Source organism: Somniosus microcephalus, chromosome 5, assembly GCF_052327205.1.
Source record: "Somniosus microcephalus isolate GS21.2 chromosome 5, FLI_Smic_1.0, whole genome shotgun sequence".
NCBI lineage: Eukaryota > Metazoa > Chordata > Chondrichthyes > Squaliformes > Somniosidae > Somniosus > Somniosus microcephalus.
In genome coordinates, this window is record NC_140991.1 from 320164626 (window position 1) to 320190611 (window position 25986).

Consider the following 25986-nt stretch of genomic DNA (forward strand, 5'->3'; position numbering starts at 1 on the left):
ACACGGTAACAATCACTGGTTTGATTTGATTCTGTAACGGTAACAATCACTGTTTGATTTGAGTCTGTAACACGCATACAATCACTGGTTTGATTTGATTCTGTAACACGGTAACAATCACTGGTTTGATTTGATTCTGTAACGGTAACAATCACTGTTTGATTTGAGTCTGTAACACGCATACAATCACTGGCTTGATTTGATTCTGTAACACGCGTACAATCACTGGTTTGATTTGATTCTGTAACACGCGTACAATCACTGGTTTGATTTGATTCTGTAACACGTGTACAATCACTGGTTTGATTTGATTCTGTAACACGCGTACAATCACTGGTTTGATTTGATTCTGTAATACGGTAACAATCACTGGTTTGATTTGATTCTGTAACACGGTAACAATCACTGGTTTGATTTGATTCTGTAACACGCGTGTTAATCACTGGTTTGATTTGAGTCTGTAACACGCGTACAATCACTGGTTTGATTTGATTCTGTAACATGCGTACAATCACTGGTTTGATTTGATTCTGTAACATGTACAATCGCTGGTTTGATTTGAGTCTGTAACACTGTGGTGATTATTCTTTATGTTTAGTAAGAAGTATTGTGATTGGTTGTTTGTTTCCTGCCTTGGGATATATGCTGTAATCTCATTGGTAGTTGATGTCATGTGATTTGTGGTGGCCATCTTAAATTCAGTTCTTTCCAGCCTTTAGTTGGGACTGGGTGTTGAAAGATGTGCTACAGGATTTTTAAGTTAATAAAGCCTAGATTAGAAAGGCAAATCTATTCTTCATTTCAATTTATTAACTTTATGTCAGAATGGAGCGATATCTTCAACCAGAACGATTCAATGCTGACCCTAATTCTGCAGGAGTGGATGATAAATGGAAACACTGGTATTGTACATTAAAAAACTTTTTGGGCATGTTGGATCAAGAGTCTCTAAATAAGCTGAATATGCTGATCAACTACATTGCTCCGGATGTGTATAAGTATATTTTGGACTGTAAAACTTACAAAGTGGCTATTTCTACATTGGAAAAGATTTTTGTTAAACCAAAGAATGAGGTATTTGCACGTCACCTTCTATCTGCCCGTAGGCAGCAGGTGGGAGAATCTTTGGATACTTATTTACAAGCACTTCGGTGCCTTAGTGTTAACTGTAATTATAAGGCCGTGACGGCTGAAGAATATAAGGAAGAATCGGTACGGGATGCTTTTATTAATGGATTACTGTCTAGATCAATTCGTCAGCGGTTGTTAGAAAATAAGACTTTGGATCTTAAGAGTGCTTTTGAGCAAGCTTCTACATTGGATGTGGCTCAGAGAAGTTCGGATTCTTATGCTCTTTTTAATCGGCCTGTGACTGTGGTTTCGGCAGTTCCGGATGAAAAGGAATTATGTGGACTTACCAGGAGTGGTTTACTAGATTCTAAAACAGTTTCTACTTCAGCGGCTGTTGCCTCTAGGATTCAGAAGTGTTATTTTTGTGGGAAAGTCCGGCACCCTCGTCTGAAGTGTCCTGCTTGGGAGGCTGTGTGTAGTAAATGCGGCAAGAGAGGTCATTACGCACGTGTGTGTAAATCATCAGGTTCAATTACCTCCTCTGTGACTATTCAGCCTTTAGATAGGGCGTTTATTGCATCAATTTCTGCTGCATTTGCTCATGGCCTAAACAAAGCTATAGTTACGGCCCAAGTTAATGGGTTGGAAGTGAAGGCCCTTATAGATATGGGCAGTACCGAGAGTTTTATAAGTCTTCAGTTTGCAAAGGAGAAGCATTTGAAAATTTCGCCTGTTTCCTATCAGGTGTGTATGGCTCAGACGACTCTCACTTCACAAGTAGCTGGTTGTTGCCTTGTGAAATTGATTCTTCTAGGTAATACGTATACTGATATACGCCTATCTGTTTTGCCTAATCTCTGTGCGGATATTTTGATTGGTCATGATGTGCTTCAGTTACACGGGTCTCTCAGTCTTTCATTTGGAGGGACTAAGCCACCTTTATCTATTTGTGGATTAACCTCTTTATCCATTTCTCCATTATCACTTTTTTCCAATTTGATGCCGGATTGTAAGCCAATTGCTACCAAGTCAAGAAGGTATAGCAGTCAGGATAGAGAATTTATTAATTCTGAAGTTCAACGTCTCTTATTGGAAGGAATCATTGAACCTATTTGTTCGCCTTGGCGGGCACAGGTAGTTGTCATGACTAACGAGAGACATAAGAAATGAATGGTGATAGACTATTCCCAAACTATTAATAGGTATGCTCAATTAGATGCGTACCCTTTGCCTAAGATTGATGAGCTTATCAATAAAGTATCTCAGTATAAGGTTTTTAGCACTATTGACCTAAAGAGTGCTTATCATCAGATTCCTATTGTTAAGAAGGATCAACCATATACGGCCTTTGAGGCTGGTGGAAAGCTGTATCAGTTTTGCCGAATACCATTTGGTGTTACTAATGGTGTTGCTTGTTTTCAACGGGCAATGGATGCTTTTATAAGTGATAACTCTCTCTCTGACACCTTTTCATACTTAGATGACATCACGGTGTGTGGCAAATCAAGGGTGGAGCATGATTCTAATTTAGAAAGATTCCTTCAAGCTGCGGAAAAAGTTGGTTCAACTTTCAATAAAGAGAAGTGTACCTTTTCGACCACTGAGGTAAATCTACTGGGGTACATTATCTCGGGAAACAAGATTAAACCAGACCCAGAACGTCTGCGACCATTGATTGATTTACCTTGTCCTACTAATTCTAAGGCTTTGCAACGAGTTGTTGGACTGTTTTCTTACTATTCTAATTGGATTGCAAATTTTTCACAGAAGATCCGGCCTCTTATTCGGGTTACGACATATCCTCTATCATGGGAGGCCAGGACATGTTTTGATAATTTAAAAAAGGATATCCTTGGAGCAGTTGTGCATTCTATTGATGAGCAGGTTCCTTTTGTGATTGAGACGGACGCTTCTGATTTTGCAATTGGGGCTACTCTGAACCAAAATGGAAGACCTGTGGCCTTTTTCTCACGTACCTTGAACAATAGTGAAAAAAGGCATTCTTCAATAGAGAAAGAGGCGTATGCAATAGTAGAAGCACTGCGTAAATGGAGACATTATTTATCGGGGCGACATTTTACGTTGGTAACTGATCAAAAGTCTATGTCCTTTATGTTTGATGTCAAACATTTTGGAAAGATTAAGAATGATAAAATAATGAGGTGGAGGATTGAGTTGGCATGTTACCATTTTGATATAGTTTATCGTCCGAGGAAGGATAATGTTGCTGCTGATGCGCTGTCAAGGGCTTATTGTTCTGTGATTCACGGAGATACGCTTATTAATCTTCACAATGCCTTATGCCATCCTGGGGTTGCGAGGATGATACACTTCGTACGCAGTAAGAATTTGCCCTTTTCAGTTGAAGACGTCAAGCGGATGACTTCATCATGTTCTATCTGTGCTCGGTGTAAACCGAATTTCTTTAAGCCTCAACGAGCTCATCTTATAAAGGCTACTTCTCCTTTTGAACGTTTGAGCGTCGATTTTAAGGGGCCTCTTCCTTCAACTACTCAAAACCGATATATATTTACTGTTGTGGATGAGTTTTCAAGGTTCCCTTTTGCTTTTCCTTGCACAGATGTATCAGCTGCTACAGTTATCAAATGTCTGACTCAACTTTTTGTCATCTTTGGGATGCCTGCGTATATCCATTCGGATCAGGGAAGTTCTTTTATGTCTTCCCAGTTGAAGGAATACCTTCAGAGTCGGGGAATTTCTACTAGCAGAACTACCCCGTATAATCCCCAGGGTAATGGACAGTGCGAACGATACAATGGGGTGATCTGGAAGGCAGTTATGTTGGCTTTGACATCCCGGAACCTTAAGAATACACAGTGGGAAATGGTACTGCCTGATGCCCTGCATTCCATTAGATCATTGCTTTCAATGGCTACTAATGTGACCCCCCATGAAAGGCTCTTTAACTATCCGCGGAGATCTACTACGGGATATTCGGTACCTTCATGGCTTACTATGCAGGGACCTGTGCTGCTTCGACGCCATGTTAGATTGTCAAAATATGATCCTTTAGTGGAGGAGGCGGAGCTGTTGGAGGCAAATTCCCAATATGCTCATATTTGATTCCAAGATGGGAAAGAAAGTACCGTTTCAATTAAAGACTTGGCTCCTTGTGGTGGCCAGCCCTCTTCTGAGGATATTAACAATAGTCATGATTCAGATAATGTGGATGCTGTTACAGATACTACGAATATTTCCAATCCGACTGCAGATAATTATACTTCTATTAGTCAGCCCTCGATGGATGTTCATGACCGTCCCAGTTTACCTCCTGATGGGATTTCTAATCCGGAAACCGTTGAAAATCGGGATATGGATAGCCTTCCTGCAGAAGATACTTTTGTGTCTCCTGGTGTGGGAGGGCAAGGAATTTCACCAAGGTTAAGACGGTCGACACAAAGAAGATATCCGGTCGACCGATTGAAAATGGACTTTTAAATTGATAGTAATGTTTTAAAATTGTTGAAATATTATATTATATTGTTTTAGTTGAGAGATACTTAATACTTATGTGCAATGTTACTATTTGTTGTTGCTCACTTAGTATTGTGTCATGTTGAATAGTTTTATTTTGTCTGTGCATAGTTTTAGTTGTAAATAATTAATTATAAATTGTAAAGGTTATTTAGGTTGGAGTATATTTTAAAAGGAGGGGTGAATGTGGTGATTATTCTTTATGTTTAGTAAGAAGTATTGTGATTGGTTGTTTGTTTCCTGCCTTGGGATATATGCTGTAATCTCATTGGTAGTTGATGTCATGTGATTTGTGGTGGCCATCTTAAATTCAGTTCTTTCCAGCCTTTAGTTGGGACTGGGTGTTGAAAGATGTGCTACAGGATTTTTAAGTTAATAAAGCCTAGATTAGAAAGGCAAATCTATTCTTCATTTCAAACACGCGTACAATCACTGGTTTGATTTGAGTCTGTAACACGCGTACAATCACTGGTTTGATTTGAGTCTGTAACACGCGTACAATCACTGGTTTGATTTGATTCTGTAACACGGTAACAATCACTGGTTTGCCAGCACAGAATTAGTAGCTGCATCATTGCGCATATCTGTTTGGAAATCTTGGCACGAAAGTACGTTGATCTGATGGCTGAGCCCCTTCAATATAACCAGGCTTGCTTCGCTCGTTTTATTTGCTTCTTTTACTCGCAGTAGCTGACTATTTGCACACTGTTGCCAGGACAGCGTCCTCAAACGAGGTGTGATTAGGGCGTATATATTGCAGTATTGACATTTATACTCCTTCAAATGGAGCCATAGTCACAACAAATGTATTAAGCAGGGCATTCGTTAAACTTTACACAGCCTTAAATTACAGGAACTCCAGTCTGTTAACGACCCGTGGACCGAGAAGTAGCACAATTCATGTTTAATGTCTTCGCTCACAAACTCACTTACTGACAGTCTGACTCAAGCAGCCCAAAGAGAGTAGATTTGCTTCGAGTGCAGGCTGACTGCACTAATTGTACTTGGCCATGTTAACACAAGTCATTGAAAAATCTATTGATATTCCACGCGCTAGCTTAAAGGCGTCTTCCTCCAGCAGAGCCCACAGCAGATCGAGCTGATAGAAGGGGATTGTCTTCATTATTCAAGCTCACAGATCGCCCGAAAGGGGGAAATGCTTCGACATATCGGTGTCACTGCAGAGCAACTTCAGCCTCACATTGATACAAAGAAAAGAAAGACTTGCATTTCTCCAGCGCCTTTCACGACCACCAGACATCCCAAAGCGCTTTACAGCCAATGAAGTACTTTTTGAAGTGTAGTCACTGTTGTAATGTAGGAAACACGGCAGCCAATTTGTCCACAACAAGCTCCCACAAACAGCAATGTGAAAATGACCAGATCATCTGTTTTAATTATGTTGATTCAGGGATAAATATTGGCCCCAGGACACCGGGGAGAACTCCCCTGCTCTTCTTCAAAATCGTGTCATGGGATCTTTTACGTCCACCTGAGAGAGCAGACGGGGCCGCGATTTAACATCTCATCTGAAAGACAGCACTTCCGACAGTGCAGCACTCCCTCAGTACTGCCCCTCTGACAGTGCAGCACTCCCTCGGTACTGACCCTCCGACAGTGCAGCACTCCCTCAGTACTGACCCTCCGACAGTGCAGTGCTCCCTCAGTACTGCCCCTCCGACAGTGTGGCGCTACCTCAGTACTGCCCCTCCGACAGTGCGGCGCTCCCTCAGTACTGCCCCTCTGTCAGTGCGGCGCTCCCTCAGTACTGCCCCTCTGACAGTGCAGCACTCCCTCAGTACTGACCCTCCGACAGTGCATCACTCCCTCAGTACTGACCCTCCGACAGTGCGGTGCTCCCTCAGTACTGCCCCTCCGACAGTGCGGCGCTCCCTCAGTACTGCCCCTCCGACAGTGCGGCACTCCCTCAGTACTGCCCCTCCGACAGTGCAGCGCTCCCTCAGCACTGCACTGGAGTGTCAGCCTAGATTTTTGTGCTCAAGTCCCTGGAGTGGGACTTGAACCCGCAACCTTCTGACTCAGAGACGAGGCTGCTGCCCACTGAGCCACGGCTACAAAGTTTGCCGTGTAGCTCCAATATTGCAACGACAGCCAAATTGAGATAAGTAGCCACCTGTGGTGCAGGTGGTCTTGTGCTGGCAGTGGGTTAAGCTAGTTTTACCAAGTTTTGCGAGGACAACTCCATCTCCTCCCCATGCTTGGACAATGGGCTAAGGGAGCCTGGCCGGTGATGTGCTTAGCTGGAGAGCAGGAAATCCAGAGAGGTAGCAGCTCTTGAAAGGCTGCTGCTCAGCATTGACGTCGAGTGTTTTGTTTGGTTTGGCTGCAAAATTACTTTGGTGAAACTGCAATGAAGGTAAGGACAAATGTGGGGGGAATGCTCCCTTGTGAATGTTTGGAATTCTCTACCCCAGAGGGCTGTGGAAGCTCAGTCATTGAGTATATTCAAGACTGAGATCGATAGATGTTTTGGACTCTAGGGGAATCGAGGGCTATGGGGATCGGGCGAGAACGTGTGGTTGAGGTCAAAGATCAGCCATGATCTTATTGAATGGCGGAGCAGGCTCAAGGGGCTGAATGACCGACTCCTGCTCCTAATGCTTATGTTCTTATTTTGAGGGTGATGCCTAGGAGGTCGTACTCAGAAAGTGCAGCAAGGGAGGGCGTTCCTGTTTGAAAGGGGAAACGACCTCCCTATCAAGGCTGTGGTTCTTGGATGGAGGTTACCGAGAGAGTGAATGGAAGTCTCCTAGGTCTGCAGCGCTGGGGTCGAGTGAGGGATGAGAAGGAGTGCCAAAGTAAGCTTACCTACTTTACATATATTGTTAATTATTGGATCAGAGTAAATATGGCACAAACCCAAACTGTGAGCTGCAGCATGTAAACAATCATTCCCCTTTTCTACATACTCTTTTATTGCAGGAAAACTGAGGCACGCTCTTTGAGAGGCACACTAATAGTTTTCATTTGGGGAGTCCAGTGAATCGTGGAAAACAAACGTCTCCCCACCCACCAGCATACCTCACCACCGCCTGAAGTCGCGTACGCCATTTCGGACCCACGGGCTTAACCTTTGACATTGCGACTTCAACCCTGACGATGCTTGGAAAGCTGAATGGAGTCACAAACAAACACCTCCTGAAAGACCTGCAAAGCTTATGGGCAACCCTAAACCGTATCCGCACAAACCCGTGGTCAGGACAGACTGTGGAATGTAGAACGACTCAACGCCCGATTCACAAATACAAAGGAGGCATCACAGCAACGTACTCCGCTACTCCTGATGCAATTATCTGGATTAACCACCTAAAAAAAAATTTAAGATGTGGGTGTTACCACTCAAGGCCAGCATTTATTGCCCATCCCTAGTTGCGCCACCTTCTTGAACCGCTGCAGTCCGTGTGGTGAAGGTGCTCCCACAGTGCTGTTAGGGAGGGAGTTCCAGGATTTTGACCCAGCGACGATGAAGGAACGGCCGATATATTTCCAAGTCAGGATGGTGTGTGACTTGGAGGGGAACTTGGAGGTGGTGGTGTTCCCATGCGCCTGCTGCCCTCGTCCTTCTAGGTGGTAGAGGTCGCGGGTTTGGGATGTGCTGCCGAAGAAGCCTTGGCGAGTTGCTGCAGTGCATCTTGTAGATGGTACACACTGCAGCCACGGTGCACCGGTGGTGGAGGGAGTGAGTGTTTAAGGTGGTGGATGGGGCTTTCCATATTGTCGGATAGATGCCAGTGTTGTAGCTGTACTGGAACAGCTTGGCTAGTTCTGGAGCACAATTCTTCAGCACGATAGCCAGGACCCATAGCCTTTGCTGTATCCAGTGCGCTCAGCCATTTCTTGATATCACGTGGAGTGAATCAAATAGGCTGAAGACTGGCTTCTGTGATGTGGGGACCTCAGAAGGAGGCCAATAGGGCGTCACATATAGGCCAGGCCGGGTAAGGATGGCAGATTTCTTTCCCTAAAGGACATTAGTGAACCAGATGGGTTTGTTACAACAATCAGTAGTTTCACAGTCACCATTACTTATAGTGGCTTTGAATTCCAGGTTTATTTAATTATTTGAATTATAAATTTCCCAGCTGCCCATGGTGGGATTTGAACTCATGTCTCCAGGATTACTCGAGTTTTAGTGACACCAAGGTGTCAATCTTGGCTCTGTGGGCAGCACCCTCACCTCAGAGTCAAATCCCACTCCAGAAACTTAAACACCAAGCTCTAGGCTGACACTCCAGTGCAGTACCGAGGGAGTGCTGCACTGTCGGAGGTGCCATCTTTCAGGTGTAACTGTAAAGCAAGGCCCTGTCTGTTCGTTAAGTTGGCCATAAAAATCTAATAGCACTATTTGAGGAAGAGCAGGAGAGGTTTTCTGTTGTTCTGGCCAACTTTTATCCTTCAACTAATACTACCAAAACCAAATTATCTGCTCATTAATGTCATTGCTGTTTGTGTGACCTCACTGTGTGTGACCTCACTGTGTGACCGCACTGTGTGTGACCTCACTGTGTGACCTCACTGTGTGTGACCTCACTGTGTGTGACCTCACTGTGTGACCTCACTGTGTGTGACCTCACTGTGTCTGACCTCACTGTGTCTGACCTCACTGTCTGACCTCACTGTCTGACCTCACTGTGTGACCTCACTGTGTATGACCTCACTGTGTGACCTCACTGTGTGTGACCTCACTGTGTGACCTCACTGTGTGTGACCTCACTGTGTGTGACCTCACTGTGTGACCTCACTGTGTGTGACCTCACTGTGTGACCTCACTGTGTGACCTCACTGTGTGTGACCTCACTGTGTGACTTCACTGTGTGACCTCACTGTGTGTGACCTCACTGTGTGGCCTCACTGTGTGTGACCTCACTGTGTGACCTCACTGTGTGTGACCTCACTGTGTGACCTCACTGTGTGACCTCACTGTGTGTGACCTCACTGTGTGTGACCTCACTGTGTGACCTCACTGTGTGTGACCTCACTGTGTGACCTTACTGTGTGTGACCTCACTGTGTGACCTCACTGTGTGACCTCACTGTGTGTGACCTCACTGTGTGACCTCACTGTGTGACCTCACTGTGTGACCTCACTGTGTGTGACCTTACTGTGGTGACCTTACTGTGTGCAGGTTGGGTGCCGCATTTGTCTACTAAACAGCAGTGACCATATTTCACAATACTTCACCAGCTGTGAAGTGCGTTGGGACACTCTGACGATGATGGCGTGGTCAACCGTGTCAAAGGCTGCAGACAGGACGGGGAGGGATAGTTTACCTTTGTCACAGTGACATAGGATGTCATTAGTAACTTTGATAAGAGTCGTTTTGGTACTGTGGCAGGGGATTACAGTGATGTGGAGAGACTGGAGGAGCTGGGGTTGGTCTTCTTGCAGCAGAGAAGGCTAAGAGGAGATTTGTTAGAGGTGTTTAAAATCATGAAGGGTTTAGACAGAGTAAATAAAGAGAAACTGTTTCCAATGGCAGAAGGGTCGATAACCAGAGGCACAGATTTAAGGTGATTGGCAAAAGAACAAGAGGCGACAGGAGGAAAAACTTTTTTACGCAGCGAGTGGTTAGGATTTGGAATGCGCTGCCTGATAGGGCGGTGGATACAGATTCAATAGTAGCCTTCGAAAGGGAATTGGAGAAATACTTGAAGGAGAAAAAATTGCAGGGATATGGGGAAAGAGCGGGGGAGTGGGACTGACTGGATCGCTCTTCGAAAGAGCCGGCGCAGACTCGATGGGCCGAATGGCCTCCTTCTGTGCTGTACTATTCTGTGATTCTATGGCTATATAAATGCAATTTCTTTCATTCCTCTTTATTATTACATTTACTAATTCTCTCACTCAGTGACACACAGGTGTACATTGCATTACAGTCGCACGGTGCGCAATATATCGCGGCGGACCTCTCTCGGAAGGTCATTTATTTCCAGGGTGGGACTGCAGCTGAGGTCAACAATGTTCCAGCTAAGGTGCGCTCGCTCGCTCATGCGCAGCCGTGCAGTAATCTGCAAGGTCCCGCGCAGGCCGCTCACCGGCTTTTACTCTGTGAATACCGCGCTAGTGCAGAAACATAAAGGGACCGAAGGAAACATCTCGCGAAGAACAAAGTGCAGCTTCCGGGGAGCATTGGCTGCGATGGGAAGAAACACCAGCGCTTGTCCAAACATTCAACGGCTCATTTCAATAAAGAGTCACTGCACACAAGCTGAGGTCAGTGAGTGACATATTTGTTTCCTTTACTGTATTGTTTTTAACCACCACACAGCCATAAAAAATATTCCTCCTTTCAATTTTTGTGGAGGACAATGGTGAGCTTTATAGAAGGAAGCTTCAGGAATAGAATTAAATGACCCTTTGCCCTGAAACTACAGAAAGAACTAACTGATAAGTGAGAGACGTTAATCTGTAATTAATACTGGTGCGAAATAAGTGGAATCATGGAAGCTTACTGCACAGGAGGAGGCCATTCGGCCCGTCGTGTCTGTGCCGGCTCTTTGAAGGAGCAGCCATGTTTAGTCCCACACCCCGTAACCCTTTTCTCCGTAACCCGGTCAGTTCCTCCTCCTCCAGAACCCGTCCAACTCCCTTTGAAAATTATTGGTGGAATCAGCTTCCAGCACCTTCTCGGGTCGAGCGTTCCAATCCCCACAACTCTGACTGAAAACAATCCTCCTCATCAAGTAAGTAGAGTTTGATCCCTGTGAGAGTTTGGTGCAAGCTGGTGTTCAGGCCCCAACTGTCCATATATTTAAGTTAGTCAGAGGGTTGGCAGTGCAGGGATCTTTTACTCCTGGGCCTCTTCTGCACGTCACCAGTTAGCTGCCCGTCCAAAACGGGTGAGAAGCACCAGCTGGCAGGCGGAAGCAGAGATTTGGGCGGCGGGTGGTTGAGTTGAGGTTCACTAGATTGATCCCTGGGATGAGAGGGTTGTCCTATGAGGAGAGATTGAGTAGATTGGGCCGATACTCTCTGGAGTTTAGAAGAATGAGAGGTGATCTCATTGAAACATACAAGATTCTGAGGGGGATTGACAGGGTAGATGCTGAGAGGCTGTTTCCCCCTGACTGGAGAGTCTAGAACCAGGGGGCACAGTCTCAGGATAAGGGGTCGGCCATTTAAGACTCAGATGAGGAGGAATTTCTTCACTCAGAGGGTTGTGAATCTTTAGAATTCTCTGCCCCAGAGGGCTGTGGATGCTGAATCGTTGAGTATATTCAAGGCTGAGATCGATAGATTTTTGGTCTCCAGGGGAATCGAGGGATATGGGGATCAGGCGGGAAAGTGGAGTTGAGGTTGAAGATCAGCCATGGTCTTACTGAATGGTGGAGCAGGCTCGAGGGGCCGAATGGCCAACTCCTGCTCCTAATTCTTATCTTCTTAGCTTATCTTCTTAGAGGCCGGCACTGAAGAAGGTAAGTCTCAGGGACATGGTTTCTCGAGGATCTCCCGGGAAGGAAGGGTGGAGTCCAAGAGACGGGGAGGCTGGGACTTTCCTTGTGGGGCCCGTAAGACCATTGCTGGCACAGCCTACAGCCCCTCAATTATATTCTTTGGAACTCCTTCCCTAAACCTTCCAGCCTCACCACCGCTCTCTCCTTCACAAACCCTCTCAAAGTCCCTCTCTTCGACCTAACGTTCAGTCACCTCTCCGAATATCTTTTCTCGGCTTGGCATCCATTTTCCTTATGCCTGTTTGGGAAGGACTTTGGGGTGATTCTTTATGTTAAAGGCGTTGTATAAGCTGTTGTTAGAATTCAAGGGTGAAGATGGCCGGACCGAATTCTGACGAGTAGTGGGAGAAAGTGCCTCACCGGACCCAGGCTAACCCCATCTGCAGCACAACAGCACCCAGTGCAAACACAAACTAGAACCGGTTTGCAGACAGTCCAACTTTTTAAATTTCAGTCATAAACTTTATATTGATAGCAAAAAGTCCTAATTGTGCCATCTGTTCCTCTTGAAAAGTAAAAGAATGTAATCAGCCCTTGGCGCTATGCCTGAGTGAAAGCATAACTGTGCAGAGCTGCTGTTGCTGAGGTGGAGTCCGGGTCTGTCGGCTCTGCATTGTTCTCGGGGTCACAAACCATTGCACATTGATGGAACGCTAGCCCTTACTATAAGGTGCACCATATCACTGTTGGTACGGTAACAATCGGCTGCATACATTGGCCTCGATTTTCACCAGGGGTCGGAGGGCGGGGAGTGGGAAGGGTTAGCGGTAGCGGGCGACGAACCCAGCAAGATGCGGGACGTGGAGGCGCTGCCGATCTCAACGCCAGGGCCTCGCTTAAATAAAGCTCTGCAGATCCCAGCCCCGACACCCGGCTGTTAGATCCATGATTCTGAGAGTATGATGTTTTTCAATAACTACACGGATGCTGTAACTTAACAATCAACAGGTGTTTACTGGAGTAGGGTAGTCTCAAGACTGGGGGTACAGATCCCTGCTCAAGGCTTATATACAGGTGTGGTCACTGCCGGTACTACAGTATACAGGAGCTGTAAAAGTAGTTCTCTCTTAAAGATACATACACTACAATTCCTCCCCTTTTGGATTAGTAGTACCCATAATATTCAAATAACAATTAACACTTTAACATGCACATTAAACAACAATAGTCCATTTATAGATTCAGTCTTTGGGGCGGCTTCCTGATCCTTTCGGTATAGCGCCTTTCCTGCGGTTCTTGTTCTTGGTGCGGAGGCAATTCTGGCCCCTTTTCATCGGGTTCCACTGCTACTGGTTCTGAGATAGATGCTACCGGTATGTCGGGTTCATCCCCAGGTACGCGAGACATGGGGTTGACTCGTTCCTGTGACGCTAAGATCTGATCGACGTGGCGTCTCACAATGTTCTCCCCGACATCCACTGTGTACATTAATGGCCCCTGCCTTGTGCATATCGTTCCGGGTTGCCATTTCTCTGTTCGGTAGTCACGGGCCAAGACTGGTTGTCCTACGTTGAAGCTCCTTGTCGGCTTCTCATTGATGTGCTGGAATTGTTTATCCTCAACATTTCTTCGCACATTTGGTCTGAGCAAATCCAGACGAGATCTCAACCTTCGGTTAAAGAACATCATGGCCGGGGTCTGGTTGGTAACTGCATGTGTCGCATTTCTGTAGGGTAATAAGAAATTGTCCACCTTATGCTGTAGTGGCATTTCATCGTCGTACATGGCCTTTATTGCCTTTTTAAAGGTTTGTACGAACCTCTCAGCCAATCCATTTGTGGCTGGATGATACGGGGCGGATGTGTAATGCCTTACCCCATTCCTTCTCATAAATTTTTGGAACTCTTCGGACACAAACTGTGGTCCATTATCAGAGCAAATCTGCTCTGGCAAACCGTTTCTGGCAAATATGGTCCGTAGGACTGCAATCGTTTTTTCTGCAGTGGTTGAAGACATTTTTATCACCTCAGGCCACTTTGAATGAGCATCCACTGCTATTAAGAACATTGAGTCCATGAATGGACCAGCAAAATCAATATGCACCCGTTGCCATGGAGAGGAGGGCCACTCCCATGGGTGTAGAGGGGCATGTGGTGATGCATTTTGGACCTCCTGGCATCCTAAGCAGCTCTTAGTTAGGTCTTCGATTTGTTGATCGATTCCCGGCCACCACACAAGCCCTAGCAAGGCTTTTCATTTTCACTCCCCCCAGATGACCTTCATGTAGCTCATTTAGCACTCTCTCCCTTAACTTGGGTGGAATCAACACTCTGGACCCACACATCACTGTCCCCTAGCATACCGACAGCTGTTCTCTTCTGGATGAGAATGCTGGCAACAGTGAGTCGCCATGAGTTGGCCATCCCCTCACCGTCAATTCATATACCCGAGACAGCGTCGGATCATTGCGGGTCTCCTTCTCTATATCCGCGTTCATTACTGGCAATCGTTCAATTATTGACGAATAAAATATCTCGATAGGGTCCACTGCTGGTGCTTCCTCCACAGTAGGCAGTGGCAGGCGCGATAGCCCATCAGCGTTCCCATGCTGTTTCGTGCCTTTATATTCTATTTCATATTGATTCGCCCCTAGAAACAGGGACCATCTTTGTAACCGCTGTGCAGTCATCACTGGAACGCCCTTCTTAGGATTAAAGATGGAGACAAGTGGTTAGTGGTCAGTCAGCAAGGTGAACTTCTGCCCATGCAGATAATGGTTGAATTTTTTTACTCTCCATACTAGGCTGAGGGCCTCCCTGTCAATCTGGGCGTAGTTGCGCTCGGCTGAGGTTAGTGACCGAGACGCAAAGGCTACTGGCCTCTCCAACCCGTCAGGGAATTTGTGCGACAGCACCGCTCCAATACCATAGGGTGATGCATCACATGCCAAACGAATTGGTAGTGCTGGGTTGAAATGGGCCAACACCTCTTTTGATGTGATCAATTCTTTGCACTTCTGGAAAGCGCATCTACGTTCATCATCCCACTTCCATGGTACCCCTGTTTGCAGTAGGGTGTTCAGTGGGTGTAATACCGTAGACAAATTTGGTAAGAACTTGTGGTAGTAGTTTACCAGCCCGAGGAACGACCTCAGTTGTGACATATTTTCCGGTGCTGGAGCCTTGACTACTGCCTCAATCTTGTCAGGGGACTTATGTAACCCCTCTTCATCGATGACGTGGCCACAATACGAGATCTGTTTCTGGAAAAACTCGCACTTGTGGCGATTAGCTCGTAGCCCATACTCCTTTAATCTGGTGAGCATTTGCTCCAAGTTGGCGAGGTGATCACTGTCATTTTCGCCCGTGACCAAGATGTCGTCCAAATAACACTGGGTCCCTGAAATCCCTTGCAGGACCTGATCCATCGCCCTTTGCCAGATAGCCAGAGCCGAGGCTACTCCAAACACCAGCCGGTTGTATTGATAGAGACCTTTATGAGTGTTGATCGTAAGGTATTGTTTTGAAGCTTCTTCTACCTCCATTTGCAAGTACGCCTGGGCTAGATCAATTTTGGTGAAGCGTTTACCTCCAGATAGCAAGGCGAAAATATCCTCAATTCGTGGAAGCGGATATTGTACCGTGTGAAGGACTGGGTTCACGGTCACCTTAAAATCCCCACGGATGCGGACCTTCTTTGGTTCCCCAGGCGTATTACTCAACGACCTCTTCATTACAGGAACAATGGGTGTAGCCCACTCGCTCCAGTCCACTTTGGACAGTACTCCTGAACGTTCCAACCCTTCCAGCTCTGCTTCAACAGCTGGTCTGATCGCATAAAGCACTGGTCTGGCCTTCAGAAACTTTGGGCTTGCATTTTCCTCTATTTTAATCGTTGCTGTTATTCCTTTTAGTGTTCCTAGTCCCTCCTGGAACACTTCTTTTGCATCAGTTAGCATTTTTGACAGTCGTCCAGGTGTGACGTCGTCATCCTTTTTGGCCTCAACCTTCAGTGCCTGTATGGAATGCCAATCTAATTGTATCTTCCGGATCCATTCACGTCCTAGCAGTGGTGGTCCTCCATCTGGCAATACATATATATCCATTTTAGGTATTTGCTGGCCTTTATATGCCACTTTCACCCTTATTTTTCCTTTGGGTTAGACTTTTTGTCCCGTATACGTCTTCAAGACAATCTCTGTAGCTTTCAAGGGTATGTGTGAAAATAGCCGCTTGTAGTCTCTTTGATTTATGACTGTTAGAGCTGACCCTGTGTCCAATTCCATTTTCACTTGGACTCCGTCTATCTTGAGTGTAACCCAGATAGTCTGGTGATCCCCCATTTCTGTTACCTTATGTAGTTTCAGACAACCCAGCTCCTTGATTCCGGAGTCTGTGTCACTTTTCTGTTCATCTGAACCACTGTCCATCACCTGGTGTACCTTTTTGTACTTCTCCTGTGGAGATTTCTTACTGTTGGTTTTCTTCCCAGACCTGCAGACTCTTGCTATGTGTCCTGCTTTCCCACACTGTCTGCACACTTGGTTCTTGAACCAACAATCTTTCTGGTCATGTGTTGTTCTGCCACAGCGATAGCACTTCCCTGTTCCATAGGACATTTCATTGGTGCCATATTCTTGCGGTCTCCGTTGTATCTCTGCAGCGCCCCTTGCGGCTGCTTCGTGTGATACTGCCATACTGAAAGCTTTGTCCAGCATAAGGTCCTTTTCTGATAGAAGCCGTTTCTGGGTTCCTTCACTTTGTAGCCCACGCACAAACTTGTCCCTTAACGTATCTGCTAGTCCCGCTCCAAACTGGCAGTGTTTCGATAGCTTGCGCAGTTCCGTTAGGTACTCAGCATTGCTTTCGTCTTTGTGTTGGTTCCTTTTATGGAACTTAAATCGTTCTGCTATCAGCAGCGGTGTGGGGTTTAAGTGGTCCTGTAGGATTTCTACTATGCTTTCAAAATTCTTGTTTACCGGCTTCTCTGGGGTTATTAGATTTCGCAGTAACCCATAAGTTTTTGCACCCATGGAATTTAACAGAGCCAGTGCTTTATTAGCATCTGGCACTTCATTCGCCCTGCAGTACACCTCAATACGTTCCACATATGTCGCTCAATCTTCGACTTCATTGTCGAACGTAGAGATACTGCCACTCTTCGGCATCCTTGGGTGTGAGTTAACTGTCAAAAATGGCGCCTCCCGCGCTTCCCCTTCTTCTCCGCTGGCACAAAATGGCGTCTCCCGCGCTTTCCTTCCTTCCCACGCTCGCCCTTCTTCTCCACTGCGGCTTCTAAAAATGGCATCTCCCGTGCTCTTTCTTCTTCTCAATGGCGTCTCCCGCGCTCCCCTTTCTTCGCCCCGCTGACCCTGTTCAGCCTGTGAGCCCTGGCTGTGCTCTGTGCGTTATTCTTTTTATATTTTTCGACGCCACTCAGTCTAGAACCCGGCTGTTTCTCTACCCTCTCTCTCTCCGGTTTGTTTTCTTTTTCTCAACGCCGCTCGGTGTTCAACCCCCGGCTGCGTCCTGCACTCTTCACCCTCTGTCTTACCCCGTCGAAGCTGCTCGGCTTTCTCTCCGCCGTCGGTCGGCTCCAGCCGCCGCTGCTCGGGAAGGGTCTGCGCTGGACCTGTCGTTGGTCTCTTGCTGCTCGTCGTGGCTGGGGAACCAAGCCCGGCTCTCCACAGCCTCCCCTGCGAAGTTCAATCTCTGCCTGACTGCTGGGCGGTTGCTCGTGGTCGACGCCCGTGTTCCTGGCCTCGACTATATATATTTTTTTTATGTTGCAGGTAGATTCGAATCGACACTCATTGCCACTGCTGGATCCGTGGTTCAGTGGATATGCTGTTATTAAATAATCACACGGATGCTGTACATTAACAATAAACAGGTCTTTACTGGAGGAGGGTAGTCTCAAGACTGGGGGTACAGAGGCATGCGCAAAGCTTATATACAGGTGTGGTCACTGCCGGTACTACAGTATACAGGAGCTGTAAAAGTAGTTCTGACTTAAAGGCACATACACTACAGATACTTCCCAATATTGCCCTTACTCGACTGATTAATGTTAGTTCCAAACTAGAGTGCAGGATTTACCTTTTGTTTACACAGAGGGTGGTGAATCTTTGGAATTCTCTACCCCAGAGGGCTGTGGAGGCTCAGTCATTGGGTAGATTTCTGACTAGTAAAGACATCAAGGGATATGGCGATAGGGCCGGTGAATGGAGTTGAGGCAGAAGATCAGCCATGATCTCATTGAATGGCGGAGCAGGCTCGAGGGGCCGAATGGCCGACTGCTGCTCCTAATTCGTATGTTCTTTTGTTTTTATCTCCGACTAGGTATTTCGGTACAAGTTGCTCTTAATTTATTAACAAGAAGCAAAAAACTCTTTTCCGTGAACACATTTGGGGATGAGAACAAGGCTGGGAGTTTGTTGCAAATGGAGAATCGTTCATTGCTGCTTTCTGATGTCTGATGCCCCGTTTACAAATCCCGACATTTTCATCCGAGTTACAGCCCAGAGAAGAATAGGCCCAAAACACTTGTGCCCAAAACACTTGTGCGCAAAACACTTGTGCGCAATCAGCTGTGCGTGGACGTGGCGACATCACGTATGTTGCAAATCACCGCGCATACGTGGGTAGATTTTCAACTTACTGCCCGAGCTTCAAATTAGCATTCCAGATCGGGCGTTTTCTAGAATTATAGAATGGTTACAGCACAGGAGGAGGCCATTCGGCCCGTCGAGCCCGTGCCGGCTCTCTGCAAGAGCACTTCAGCTAGTCCCACTCCCCCGCCCTTTCCCCGTAGCCTTGCAAATGTTTTTCCTTCAGGTCCTTATCCAGTTCCCTTTGAAAGCCACGATTGAGTCTGCCTCCACCGCCCTCTCAGGCAGTGCATTCCAGATCCTAACCACTCGCTGCGTAAAAAAAGTTTTTCCTTTGGATCTTCTGCCAATCACCTTAAATCTGTGTCCTCTGGTTCTCGACCCCTCTGCCAACGGGAACAGTTTCTCTCTATCTCCTCTGTCCAGACCCCTCATGAGTTAGAAAGGGTGCTTGACTTTCATTCCCGCTGAAATCAGACAAGTGGCAGATAACATTCACACCAGGGAATTCAGAAGAAACTTCTTTACCCAGAGAGTGGTGAGAATGTGGAACTCGCTCCCACAGGGAGTGGTTGAGGCGAATAGTATCGATGCATTTAAGGGGAGGCTGGACAAGCACACGAGGGAGAAGGGAATAGAGGGTTACGCTGATAGAGTTAGATGAGGAAAGACGGGAGGAGGCTCGAGTGGAGCACAAACGCCGGCATGGACTGGTTGGGCCGAATGGCCTGTTTCTGTGCCGTATATCCTGTGGAATTCACCTAAGTGGCAGATAATGACCACCTTGAAGAAGAGAAAGCCCAGCCATCTCTCCTTACCTTCAATGGCAGCACCATTGCTATGTCCTCACCATTAACATCTTAGAGCATGGTCACCATTAGCCAGAAGCTGAACTGGACCAGCCATAGCAACGCCATAGCAACACCATAGCAACACAAGCAGGTCAGAGACTGGTTACTCAGCAACCAATGGCTTACATCCTGACAATTCCAAACCACTCCGCCATCGCTAACACTCAACAGGAGTGTGATGGAATAACCAGAACTCGCCTGGATGGCTGCAACTATAGAATCTCACAGCACAGAAGGAGGCCATTCGGCCCATCGTGCCTGTACCGGCTTGCTGAAAGAGCTCTCCAATTAGTCCCACTCCCTGCTCTTTCCCCAGAGCCCTGAAATTTTTTTCTTTTCAAGTAGATGCGCAATTCCCTTTTGAAAGTTACACAACATAGAATCATAGAAATTTACATCACAGAAGGAGGCCATTCGGCCCATCGTGTCTGTGCCGGCCGACAAAGATCTCTCCAGCCTAATCCCACTTTCCAGCTCTTGGTCCGTAGCCCTGTAGGTTCCGGCACTTCAAGTGCATATCCAAGTACTTTTTAAATGCGATGAGGGTTTCTGCCTCTACCACCCTTTCAGGCAGTGAGTTCCAGACCCCCACCACCCTCTGGGTGAAAAAAGTTCTCCTCAACTCCCCTCTAATCCTTCTCCCAATTACTTTAAATCTCTGCCCCCTGGTTATTGACCTCTCTGCTAACAACAATAAAGTAGTTCAACCCCAACTTAGGACAGAGGAGTTCACTTGATGGGTGACCCTGCTATTGGGCTCAATATCCACTGCCTCCATCACCAGTGCATGGTGCCTGCAGTATATGTTCACTGCAGCAATTCGCCAAGGTTACATTGATTACTTCGACAGCACGTCTCTCCCCAGTGACCCTGACCACTTAGAAAGACAAGAGCAGCAATGTCATGGCAACACCATCTCCTCCATGTTCCCGTCCAAGTCACACACCAAGCTGACTCGGACTGACGTTGCCATTGTTCCTGGGTTAACATTGCGGAAATCCCGAGCTAACACCATGGTGGGAACACCATCAGACAAGGACAGGAGCAGTACATGGAGAAAACCCAGCACCACCTTCTCATGATATCTAGGGAAGGGGAATAAATGCTGCCTTGCCAGTGTGCCCACGTCTGAGGAATAAATTTAAGAAATAATGATTTCACTGTCAAGCACTCAATTGTAGGCTTAGGATCATCAGTAAAATCCTTCCTCATTAAAATCTGAATTAAATAATCCCCAAGAAGTATGTTCACAAAACAGTACAGCACTGCCCCTAGTGATCCGAGGTGTGGCCGTCGCAATCCAGAAATCCCAGGATTCGAGTCTGCAAATCCCAGGAATCTGAGGTTGCTGCAGTGGCTGTGGCCCTGGGATAGAGGATTATATGATTGTGAACCCAAACTATGATGTTTCGCCAGGCCTGTTGGCTCTGCAGCGTGGGGGGAAATTCTCTGCACCAGAAAGGTTATCTTATTTCTCCAGGGAGCAGCAGCAGTCATTCAGTGAACGGGGCTTCACGGCCTTGCCACCCAGCCCTGCAGAAACATTGTGTACTCCATGGCTGGATTCACAAATTACTCATCTTTTAGGCCAGTGAGGTGGCTCCTTGGGAAGTGTTGAAGGTTCATCGTTGCAGGTACATTATGAAATAGTATTGTACTAAGTTTCCATTAAAGAAAGAGTGGCCTAGAAATTCAGTATAGCCACTTTTGGGGCGGTAAAGTCGGGCGGCCGCTAAAGTTTGCGCCCGCCGGAAAGTGGAGGGCAGTTCGCCGAAATTCAGTAGCTTTGGCCAAGGAGTTTGCTCGAGCGCTAAAACTGGCGATGCACGGCTATCCTTAGGCGCTAAGCCGGCGGTGCAGACTGATACCGCCGAGGCCGGGCGCAGCGCAGGTGCGGTCATGTTTTGATTGACAGCAGACACCCTGGCGCCGGCCAGCTCTTAAAGGGGGAAGGGTCGACTTGGTCTGCTGCCACGCCCTGGATACTGCAGCCCTCCAGCTAGGCCTAAACACTGCTGCTGGAGAGAAATAGCACCAGGAAGGATGCAGAGGGCCCGTGAGCGAGCGCAGCGCTTCTCTGGCCATGATTTAAAGGTGCTGGTTAGGGCTTTGGAGAAGAGAAGCCATATCTTGTTCCCGGACAGTGGCAAGAAGCCTCCCAACAGGGTGTACAGGAGAGCCTGGAGGGATATCGCCCAGAGGGTCACAGCCACCTGCGATGTCCCCCGGACTGTTGTCCAATGCCGGAAAAAGTTTAACGACCTCACTCGGATTGTCAGGGTGAGTACCCTTTCCAGTGTCCTCCTCATCCTTGCATGTGCACCTCACATTATGGGCAAAGGGACCTCAAAGGCCTAATGGCCAGCCCTCATCCAGCAGTTATGGCACTGGCATGAACATCAATTGCACTTTCTGCACTTTACACACTGGCCAAGCTATTCGACCATGGGAGGCAGTGCACACAACAACAGGGCACCACACTGGCCAAGCTATTCGACCATGGGAGGCAGTGCACACAACAACAGTGCACCACACTGTACTTAGAGGCCGTCCTTTCTCTTGCAGGCCAAGCTGGCCCAGAATCTGAAGAGCCGGACTGTCACCGGGGGAGGCCGTCCCCAGTTCCAGCAGCTCAGTGACCTGGAGGAGCGCGTGGGTCGACTCATGGGTGCCCGGGTGATTGGCCCCGTTGCAATTGGAGATGCCGACCCTGTGCTGGGCCCCAATGGTAAGGACATGACCTTTTGGACCTCTCTCGTTCCCCTTGCGCTTCAGATCTACATCCTTTGCCACTGTCCGACCAATGCGCAGAATGCCACCACTCATGCCTCCCTCGCTGACGCCCTGTCCTCACTCTAAAGCTACTCTTGTGCCTTCCTGCTTTCAGCTGGTGAGGAGGAGGTCCCTGAAGCTGCGAGTGTCAGTCCCTCGGAAGAGGAGGAGCAAGAGGAAGGCGGCCCATCGGGGGAACCCTCATCCGCGCCAGGGGATGGCAATGGAGGGGACACGTCTTCCCTGGAGGAGAGCCAGGGGGAAGTGTTGCAGGGGGGTGTAGCTCCTGTGCCCAGTGGCGTCCAGCCACGCGGGGAGGGTCGGGCAGCATGGCTGCCTTCTCCCCAGAGGGGGGAAGTGTTGCAGGGGAGTGTAGTTGCTGGGCCCAGTGGCGTGCAGCCACGCGGGAAGGGTCGGGCAGCTCGGCTGCCTTCTCCCCAGAGGGAGAGTCCGGCCTCCAGTCCGGAGACGGTCCTCGCCCAGGAGGTGCGCCTCCTTGATCAAATGTCTGCGGACTCGGATCGTCGGCACACCGAGTTCATGGGGGTTGTGGCACGGTTGCCTGAGGCCATTGAGTCCCTGGCTCATAGTGTGTCCGATTTCGGGGCCTCACAGGCCAGGGGTTTCGAACAACTCGCGGCAGCACAGGCCAGGGGTCTCGAACAATTCGGGGCATCACAGGACGCGAGTCGGGCCGAATTGAGGGCAGCACAGGACGCGAGTCGGGCCGAATTCAGGGCAGCACAGGACGCGAGTCGGGCCGAATTCAGGGCAGCACAGGACGCGAGTCGGGACGAATTCAGGGCAGCACAGGCAGCGAGTGGACAGTTGATCAGTGGTGCCGTGCCGTCACTGGCTGGTCTGATGCGGGCACAGACCAGGGCAGTACGGGCACTCACTGCTGCCACACTCGCTGTGTCAGGCAGGCATCGCCAGGGCACCCGCCGCGCTGCAGCAGCACAGCGGTCTGGCCTTCACCAGATTGCTACGCTTGCTGCAGTGCCAGCCCGTCCGAGTGCCAGTGTCTCAGGCGAGCAGCGAGCGCCTGGCATCAGCCAGCTTGCCCCCATTGCTGCAGCCGCCACTACCACTCCCCCAGAGAAGCTGCGACGAGCTGCTGGAGAGACTGATGCTGCCCAGCCACAGCTGCAGCAGTCAGCAGCTGGCCCCTCGAGGGCCAGAGCTCGTCTAGGCCGACCCCCAAGGGCATCTGCCGTCACGCAATGTGCCCCTCAGGAGCCTTCCCCCAGCCTTGCAGCACCCACAGGGCCCAGGTTGAGGCAGAGCAGCAGGTCGGCCAGGGGCCGGAAAAGCCTGGACAAGGACTCGCCCTCTCGGCACACAAAGTAGAGTGTGTTGCCAAATGTTTTTTTATATGGGGGTGGTTGTGTTGTCTATGGGGGGGGTTCTTTTGGTAAGGCCGAGGATGAAGGCCATTTGGATGGACAAGTTTTGTTATTCCTCCCCAGGTTGTGGGAGTGAGATATGTTTTTGACTGTTTTTTGGGGGTGTTGTCTGTTTTTGGGTTTCATGTGGGAAGGGCCCTGAGTTTGTTCAATAAAGCTTTTTCTTTATTCAGCTTGTCCATGTGTGATGTTTCAAGTGGTTGTTGCGTTAACCGGCTGAGGGCTTGCGGAGCGGCTGCATTCATGTGCCTTCATTGCCACAAGCCATTCCCTGACAGGGGGCCTAGAAGTGTCGTTCAATAAGCCGCCGACGGACGGCCCTTGGACCTTGTGGCTCCCTCCTGGGCTGGTACTCCTCCTCCTCCTCCTCCTCCTCCTCATGGTCCTCCTGCTCATCCTCCTGAGGTGGTGGTCCAACGTGAGGTGGCAGTGCCTGAGTCCTGCGGATAGCCAGGTTGTGCAGCATGCAGCAAACGACGACGAACTGGGAGACTCTATCCGGCGAATACTGCAGAGATCCGCCGGAGCGATCCAGGCAGCGGAACCGTTGCTTGAGGACGCCAATCGTTTGCTCTATGATGTTCCTTGTGGCTTGATGGCTTTCGTTGTATGCCTCCTCAGCAGGGGTCCTGGGCGCGCGGAGCGGGGTCATGAGCCATGTACACAAAGGATAGCCTTTGTCCCCGATAAGCCATCCTCTTGGGGGAGGCTGTGCCTGGAACATGTCAGCCACAGTAGTCTGGCGCAGGATAAATGCATCGTGGCTGCTGCCTGGAAAGCGGGCATTGACAGCTAGGATGCGCTGCCTGTGGTCACACACCAGCTGTACATTGAGGGAATGGTAGCCCTTCCGGTTGCGGTAATCCTCGGCATTGTCGATAGGTGCCCGCATAGCCACATGCGTGCAGTCAATGGCGCCCTGCACCATGGGGAAGTCGGCGATCCTCGCAAATCCGACTGCACGCTGCTCCTGCCTCTCTAGGGTCATGGGGAAGGAGATGAATTGGTGTCTCCTTGTGAAAAGGGCATCGGTGACCTGCCGGATGCAGCGATGCACGGCGAACTGGGAGATGTTAGCTATGTCCCCAGCAGCGGCTTGGAAGGAGCCGCTTGCATAAAAGTTCAGAGCCACCGTGACCTTCACTTCCACCGACAGAGACGTCCTGCACATCAGCTGTGGACGCAGATCTCTGTGAAGCAGCTGGCAGATCTCTGCAACCACCTCCCTTCTGAAGCGCAGCCTCTTAACACACTGCGCGGCAGTCATGGTGAGATAGGACACCTGCTGGCGGTATTCCCTGAGTGGGTAAGGCCTACGTTGCCGACGCCTGATGCCCCCTCTGCATCTAGGCATGGCTGCCCCTCTCACACAGCATCTGCGAGCCCTTCGCATATAATGCTGGAACTGAGGTTTGGAACCCCATGCAGCCTCCATAATATACTTGCAAACAATGAAATCACAATGAGGCAAATTTCCAAGCTCTGGCCAGAAGCCAAAAATACCTCTCCTATGTTGGGCCAAATCAGTAAGGTCTCTTCCTTGGTCTCTGTCCAGAAATCCGTTGCAGAAAAGTCATTGCAGCAAAATGGCTGGCCTTTATAGTTCAGTGTAAGTGTCCTTTAATTAGCGCTCCCCGAGGCCCGCAGGGCCTCTGCTGCGTTCCACTTCACAGTTCTTAACACCGCCACGCCCACATTGGGCGGGCGTGACTGAAGTTCTGGTTTGGGGCGCACAAAGGGCGTTGCACGACGAAATGACGTCATAAGTTGCGCGCGCAGCTGAGCGCGCGCAAACACTTTGCGCCGGCGCTAAATGTCTACTGAAGTTGGGCGTAGGCGCAGATCGTCCTGCGCCCGGCCGCTAAGTGCCTAGCGCTCGAGATCTACCCCTCCTAAGGCGCTAACGGCTGGCGAACGCAACTGAATTTCTAGGCCAAAGACTTGTATTTCTATAGCGCCTTTCACACCCACCAGACGTCCCAAAGCACTTTACAGCCAATAAAGCACTTTTTGAAGTGTAGTCACTGTTGTAATGTAGGAAACGCGGCAGACAATTTGCGCACAGCAAGCTCCCACAAACAGCAATGTGATAATGACCAGATCATCTGTTTTTAGTGATGTTGATTGAGGGATAAATATTGGCCCCAGGACACCGGGGAGAACTCCCCTGCTCTTCTTTGAAATAGTGCCGTGGGATCTTTTACATCCACCTGAGAGAGCAGACGGGGCCTCGGTTTAGCGTCTCGTCCAAAAGACGGCACCTCCGACAATGCAGCATTCCCTCAGTACTGCCCCTCCGACAGTGCAGCGCTCCCTCAGTACTGCCCCTCCGACAGTGCAGCACTCCCTCAGTACTGCCCCTCCGA